Raw genomic sequence first — 8,395 nt, forward strand, 5'->3', positions numbered from 1 at the left:
ATTTACAGACCAAAACTTAAAATGTTATGCCAGCGTAACAAAATTCCAAACATTTCAACTCCAAAATGAATCGCTTGCATTTCATTTACAGACCAAAACTTATAATGTTATGCCAGTGTAACAAAGTTCCAAACACTTCATTTCCAAAGTGAATCACTTGCATTTTGAATCATTTCTTATTTACAGACCAAAACTTACAATATTTTGCCAGCATAACAAAATTCCAAATATTTCAACTCCAAAGTGAATCACTTGCATTTCAATTCATTTTTTATTTACATACAAAAAATAAAATGTTATTGCAACGTAACAAAATTCCAAACATTTCAACTTTAAATGTGAATCGCTTGCATTTCAAATGATTTCTTATTTACAGACCAAAACTTAAAATGTTATGCGAGCGTAACAAAATCCAAACATTTCAACTCCAAAGCGAATCGCTTGTATTTCAAATGATGTCTTATTTACAGACCAAAACTTAAAATGTTATGCAAGCGTAACAAAATTCCAAATATTTCAACACAAAAGCAAATCGCTTGCATTTCGAAACAAATGTTACGCCGGAAAAAAAAACAGAAAATGCCTTGCTCTCAAGTTTCCAATCATTCTTTATTTACAGAGCAAAACTAAAAATGTTATGCCAGAGTAACAAAATTAATAACACTTCAACTAAAAGGCAAACCCTTTGCTTTTCGAATAATTTTATATTTACAGACCCAAACTCAAATGTTACGCCGGCATAACAAAATAAATAATATTTCAACAGAAAGTGCCTTGCTCTCAAGTTTCCAATCATTCCTTATTTACAGACCCAAACTCAAAAGTTATGCCAGCGTACCAAAATTCATAACACTTCAACTTATAAGCAAATCCCTTGCATTTCCAATAATTTCTTATTTACAGACCCAAACTCAAATGTTATGCCTGCATAATATTTCCACAGAATGTGAATTGCTCTCAAATTTCCAATCATTCCTTATTAACAGACCTAAACTCCAAATGTTATGCCAGCATAACAAAATTCCAAACATTTCAACTCATAAGCGAATTCCGTGTATTTCCCATAATTTCATATTTACAGACACAAACTCAAATGCTAAGCAAGTGTAACAAAATTCATAAAGATTTCAACAGAAAGTGAATGGCTCACAAATTCCCAATAATTCCATATTAACAGACAAAAACACAAAATGTTATGCTGGTGTAACAAAATTTCTAACATTTAAACTCATAAGTGAATCTCTTGCATTTCCAATAATTTTTTATTTACAGACACAAACTCAAATGTTACGCCGGCATAACAAAATTCATAACATTTCAACTCAAAATTGAATCGCTCACATTTTTAATTGTTTCTTATTCACAGACCCAAACTCAAAAATGTTCCCTCACATTAACAAAATTGAAACATTTCAACAAAAAGTGAATGGCATACAGAGTTTCTATCATTGCTAATTAAAAGCAACCAATCTTAAAATTTAACGCCATCTTATTAAAATTACAAACATTTCAAGTGAAAGTGAATAACTCGCATTAAATCTTATTATTTTTAATTTACAGACCCAAAATCAAGCGAAACCTTAGTAGTAAAAATCACAGCAATTGGCTTGCTTTTTACAAATGTTCTATCATTTCTAATACTCAAAACGTTACACCTTCATTGTAAAATTCCCCAAAGAGAGTAGCTGGCTTTACTTTTTTCCAATAAATAATAATTAACTTAAGTCGAACACACACTGTTCTATCAGCAAAACAGATATCAGACATTTCAACACAAAAAATGGCTTGCATTACAAGTTTCGTTTAATTTCGCTTTGCAGAAGTCAAACACGCGCTGTTATGCCAGCATAACAAATTTGCAGACATTTCAACTCACAGTGAAATGCTCGCCTAACAAATTTCCTCAAAAAGTTATCGTATATTACTATATTTTTCAAATTTTCTGAAGCCAGTCTCAAAATACAATGCAATGTGTGAGTAACACAATGACCAACATTTCAAGTGAAAATGAATCCTTGCTTGCCAAAGGTTCTTGTAATTTTCATTTCAGACGTCATACTAAAAAGTTATGTAAGTGTATACATTGTGGAATGACAGTTAGGCAGAGGCAACGTGCTGTTTCTTGCAGTGCCTGCGAGCGATTGTGTGACTTTGTTGTGACTTACATTTTGAGGTAAGGCATCTAATGTTTCCCCATAACTAATGAATCTAAATTATTTGATACTTGCATATTATCGGGTAATCAAAAAATGTCCGTTAATCCGGTGACACATAACAGATGTGTTTTACGACCTGATAACGATCATAAAACCTGTCAGATAAATGTAAAAAGTCACTGGACCGTTACCTTTGCGTTATTTGGGTAATGTACACCGCTAATAAACAATTGCCTCACCCGACAATTAATTATACCATTGTTAATATCCAACAAAAAGTGATGATTATATAGGAATTGAAACAATATGTTTGTACTTTTACCTGAAATAATTTAAATAACAACTTCAATGACCACCATGAAAATATTTCAAATGCAATTTTTAATTACAAGAAAGTATGTTCAAACTCATATTTTAATGGTGAATGTGTTTACAGTTTAGTTTAATTGTCAGTACAAATGTACTTTAAACATTTGTCTAAATAATTAGTATTGAACATTACTATCTGCTAAAATGAATGAATATATTATGAAATTTTGTGCATTTTATATTTATCATAATAATTTACATTAACATTTTATTTAATATCCTTCATGTATATACATAAGTTTAAATCCCTTAAAAACTGATCACAATAATTATTATCTCATTTAACGTAATAACTTTCGTTTATATTATGAGCAGATATTTTTGTATTCGTTTTTAAATCGTTAGTGGGGCGTGATTTGAAAATTCGGTAAAATCTTGTACGCAGAAATTCGTTATATGATCAAAATAATTGTAACTTGCTAACAAATAATTAACAACGCTTTCGCCATTATGCGTGAAACACGTGAATTTACCAACACTTGCATCGCTCCCTATTCGACCGTTACATATTCGTAAATCACGAGCTTTGCATAACTCCAGTAAGCTGTCGCCAAATGCGTTAATTAGTTCTATTATCATTAGATACCGATGAATGTAAAGATCAATCTCGTCATATGTTGATTGAGATACATGTCGATCAAAGCGTATAAAATCCGATTTCTGCCCTACCCTCGCATTAAAGTCCCAACAAGCCAATACTATTCCTTTGTTTTGAAAATTACATATATCGTTTTCTTAGTGGAAATGTGCATCTGTATTAACCATATCGTGAAAACGTGAATTTTCTGATGCAATATAGGTAAATACAATATACATATCTATTCTTTTGCATTCTGGAATAACGTCTTATCTACGTATATTAAATTAAGTTGCGTGTTACCAAAAAGCTATCTATAAATATGTATATTAAAAAAAAATTCGTGTAACTATATCGCTTTTATATTCGCATGATCATCGCATCGTATTATAAAACTAAACTTACGAATGTGAAAACGGTAAATCGTTGTTCAAACTGCATAATTTTATACATTTTATAATTCGTTAACCTGTCTCTCTTAACGTTGTACAGCAGCGTAACGTAAGACGGAAACCAAACCAATACAATATTGTAGACGTAATCGATTAAAACTCCGTGTTTTTTTCAATCGAGATTGTTCGCATTAAAGTGTTTTTTGATTGGATATTAAGCTTTACAATAACCAATGAAATTGATTGTAACAAACTCAATAAATGGCGGTTTATTTTTTTTGGGGGGAAAGCAGTTAAGGGGGCAGGGGATATATTTTTGACCAAATTTCGAGTTCCGAAAGGCCGCAAACAGTCAAATCCATTTCATCAAAAGAAAAAGTGACACAAGAAAGTCTTTTTGTGTCAGTGTCATAACATAGGCAACATACATTGAAAATACAGTCAAACACAAGGCTGGCTTCTTCACTTGTGAAACTATGGCCCTTGATCTTTCCCCCCACCCACCTCATTTTTAATGAAAACTTAAGAAATTTGACCCATTTCATGGCATGCACAGTACATTCAAACAGAATGCAATCCTAGTTTTGGCTACATTACTCATTTATTTCATCCCTGTGCTGTGTTTATTCACATAGAAAAGTGTCTCCCATACGTTTAGATTTTTCACAATTTACCTTCAAAGTTCTGTTCTGTTTCTGCAGCGTGAAATATTGACTTCCGCCAAAAGTGAAAACCTCCTTTTTGAAGATTCAAAATTTACTTGCTAGGGAGCTGTCACGAGTTTCAATGTTTTTTTCCAAAATTTTGAGACATTCTTTCTCAAACCTAACACAAGAAATACATCTAATAAATACCTAATTGATTTTTAAAGACCATAGGTTAGCCCTACCCTAAAGATATGTAATTTTCATGGACCCCCCTTTCACTGATATATCCCCTGCCACCTAACCGAATGCTGATTATCTCATTGGTCATTATAAGTAAGGCATGATTTTGAAAAAGAAATGCAGTAATCAAATCTTACAGTCAATATTAAAAAGCTCTCGAGCATATATGTAAACCATCGGTATAGTTTCATTTAACTAGAGCTTCATAAAATACTATCTTTTTCGGACTGTCGGTAATTTCGGACAAATTCGTTTGTTAAGAATTTCAGTTACTTGTACAGATATGAAATGTAAATTACTGGAGCAGATATAATCTTTCAGGAAAAAGTCTAACGATTGGGTAATGGCTGGCTGACATTATGTCTGCGTGTATTTACTCAAATTTATCTTTTGAAGCAGCGCTAGTTATTTAGTAGATTATTAAGTTTTAAGAATTGACACACGTTTAGAAATTATGCTACAGCGATACCAGTATATTTATTTCAACATCAGACAATGGCCAGATAAAAAAATTATAGGCGCGGGATGGGCTATAAGTGTATTGGCACTAATTGTCTAAGTCGTGAGTTTTATTTAAGAATAGGATTTTTATTTTATAATGACACAAATTCAATTTAATGAAATATGCAATATTTATTTAAAGCTGCGGATCCAAAAGTGTAATGCTCCCGAAGAATGTTTGGGCAAAACGATACCTAAGAAACAAAAAGGTATGTTCCTAAATAACTCTACTGTTTTGTATAGGTAGAGAAATAAAGCCAATGGTATACCATTTTCAATAACTTTAATGTGTTATGGTTAATAATAAACATAAGTGTCCTCCGTTTGAAAAGTTTCTGGTCTATATGATTTGTAAAGTTAATATCATCAGCTAGTATATTGTATGAGTATATTTTATGTTGATGCCAATTAAATTGATGGCAAAGTCTACATGCTTTTATATCACTTATCTTGTGTGTAGAAAAATATAGAATTATTTTTTACCCACACTTATCAGCAACAGACAACCATTTAATTCAAGAGGATTATGCTTCTTATAATATTTTTACCTTTCTTTCAGTTGATAAAAACGCTAAAAGATTTGTCAAATGCAGGTGTTTATTTATTAGCATTAGTTCTGATTTAAATATGATGTGTGAAAATCTTGGTTGATAAGGTATACGGACCATACGGACCATACGGACTATACGGACCATGACCATACGGCCCAGACCATACGGCCACGTTTGCGGAATATACGGTCCAGATTTGCGGGCCATACGGACCATATGTCTTTACGCCATGGAGATTATTTTAATGCACGAAATACTACATTTCTTAGTATGCTGTGATACTATGCATCTGTTAAAACAAAAAAAAGGTAATAAAACGTTTGTGTTCATGATAATTTCAATCACGTTAATCATATTCTCAGATTTCTAACTCATCTTAATTGTGTCATCAATTATTTATTTAAACAGTATGCATTTAAACAGTATGCATCACATAAACATGCACTTTCATGGAAAAAGTATATTTTATACAATTGGACATTAATACTTATTAAAATTATTAGATGCAGCTTGGTGACAACGTTTATTAAAATTTCTTACATCACATAAATATTTTACAAAAGAATACACATGTGTTTCTTAAAAAATAAATGCAAACAACACATGTTTTCTCTAAGTATCTTTATAAAACACGTCTTATACCTTTTTATGCCCCTGAAGGAGGGCAAATAGTGATCGCACTGTCCGTCCGTCCGTCTGTCCGTCCGTCTGTCTGTCCGTCAAACTTTGCGTTTAGGTTTCAAACAAATGCTCATAACTTCTATGTCGCCTCAGATGTAACATTCATATTTTGTATGCATGTGTATACGGACAACGCCTTTTCATACGCACACTAATTTTGACCCCTTTTACCTTGACCTCGAACTTAGGGTCCGCGTTTAGGTTTCGAATAATGCGTTTAGGTTTCGAAAAATGCTCATAATTTCTATCAAAGCGTTTATCGGGAGCATATGTCATCCTATGGAGACATCTCTTGTTAATACATGTTATTAAAATTTAGCAGTCAAACGTATATTTCAAAATGTCAATACGGGTATAACTTTCACATAATTAACTTGTATGTTTTCATCTCGAGTACGCCCTATTTATGACACTTACTGATTGGTGTTATCTATTTCAGTTGTTGAGAATATTGATTTACACGTCTGTAATTACCAATTAAAGGTATAGTACGACAATCGTTATCAGTGTAGACAACATCGGCATATATTTGCATCTCGAGTACGCCCATTTATGACACATATTGTTTGATGTTAATAATTTCACTAATTGATACTTGATGTCTCGTTAAACAATGACATAATAGAACTATTGCCGTTCATGGCCCGTCATTTGTATATGTTATATTTTCTCACAATCTTGAATGAACATGAATTACTTATTAAGACATGATCCGAATGGTCCGCCAATGTTCACATTTAAACAAGTATTTTTTAATTAATGTCATTACATATACTTTAATATTGTAATTAATCTATTGATAAAAGTGGAACACAAAATGAATACAATGTATTAATTCAGACATGTTCCGTATGGTCCGCAAATCTAGGTCGTACATTCCGCTTATCTGGCAGTTTAGTCCGCTAATCAGGGCCGTATAGTCTGGTCCGTATGGTCCGCAAATGTTCAAATTTAAACAGGTATGTTTGCCATTAAATTTATTACAGCAACTTTAAATATTTAAAAAAAATATATACAATATTGAACAAGAAATAAATATTAATGTAGACATGATCCGTACGTTCCGCAAATCGGGGCCGTATAGTTGGCAAATGTTCAAATTTAAACAAGTATGTTGGCATTAATTTTATTACAACAACTTTTAATATTTTATTAAATTTATTGATACAATATTGAAGGAATGGAACACGAAATCATTATTAATATAGACATGGTCCGTAATGTCCGCAAATCGGGGCCGTACGGTCCGCAAATGTTCATTTTAACAAGTATGTTGTCATGAATGTTCTTTCAGCAACTTTTTTTATTAAATTATTCGATACAATATTGAAGGAGTGGAACACGAAATGAATATTAATTCTGACATGTACCATAGGGTCCAAAAATCTGAGCCGTATGGTCCGCAAATGTTCAAAATTTAAAAAAGAGTGTAGTCATTAATGGGATTATATCAACTTTAATATTTTATTAAATGTATAAATACAATATAAAAAAATGGAACACAAAATGAATATTAATTCAAACATGTTTTGTATGGTCCGAAAATCTGGGCCGTAATGTCCGCAAATCTGGGCCGTATTGCCCGCAAATCTGGGCCGTATGGTCCGCTAATCTGGGCCGTAAAGTCTGAGCTGTATGGTCCATGGTCCGTATGGTCCCTAATTCGTTTATAACTTGAATTAAAATCTCTATAACGCTCAAAATCAACGCAAATTTCGTAAAGTATTTTGTAAAATAAAGTTACAACTAAACAATCAGTGTTCCTTATAGCAAAAGCCACGATTTTCAACGCTAGATGTGGTATGATTACATAGATTTGTGTAGATACAAAATGCTCGTTTTTATTTATTTGTGACACAATTCCATTTTAATTTCCCGCGAATATATCTATTCATACGACACACGAACACCATGTTAGTGTTCATGTGTCGTATGAATAGATATCGTTGCGGAAAATTAAAATGGATTTAAATATGCACAACAATAATAAAAACGAGCATTTTGTATCTACAAACATTTATGTTACCAGACCACATATGGCGTTGAAATTTCGTCACTTGCCATAAGGATCAATGATTTTTAATTGGCTAAGTTTATTTGACGAACAAATGTACGCAATTTTCGTTGATTTTGAGTAGTAATATTACTTTAAATATTAAAGAAATAAGAAACCTGACATAAAAGCATATTTACCACCTTCACACCTAGAAATGAGTGATTATCCTATTCTATTAAATTATTTATTATCTTATAAAAATGGCGACAAGTTACATAATTGTGT

Source organism: Dreissena polymorpha, chromosome 6 (genome assembly GCF_020536995.1).
Source record: "Dreissena polymorpha isolate Duluth1 chromosome 6, UMN_Dpol_1.0, whole genome shotgun sequence".
Classification (NCBI taxonomy): Eukaryota; Metazoa; Mollusca; class Bivalvia; order Myida; family Dreissenidae; genus Dreissena; species Dreissena polymorpha.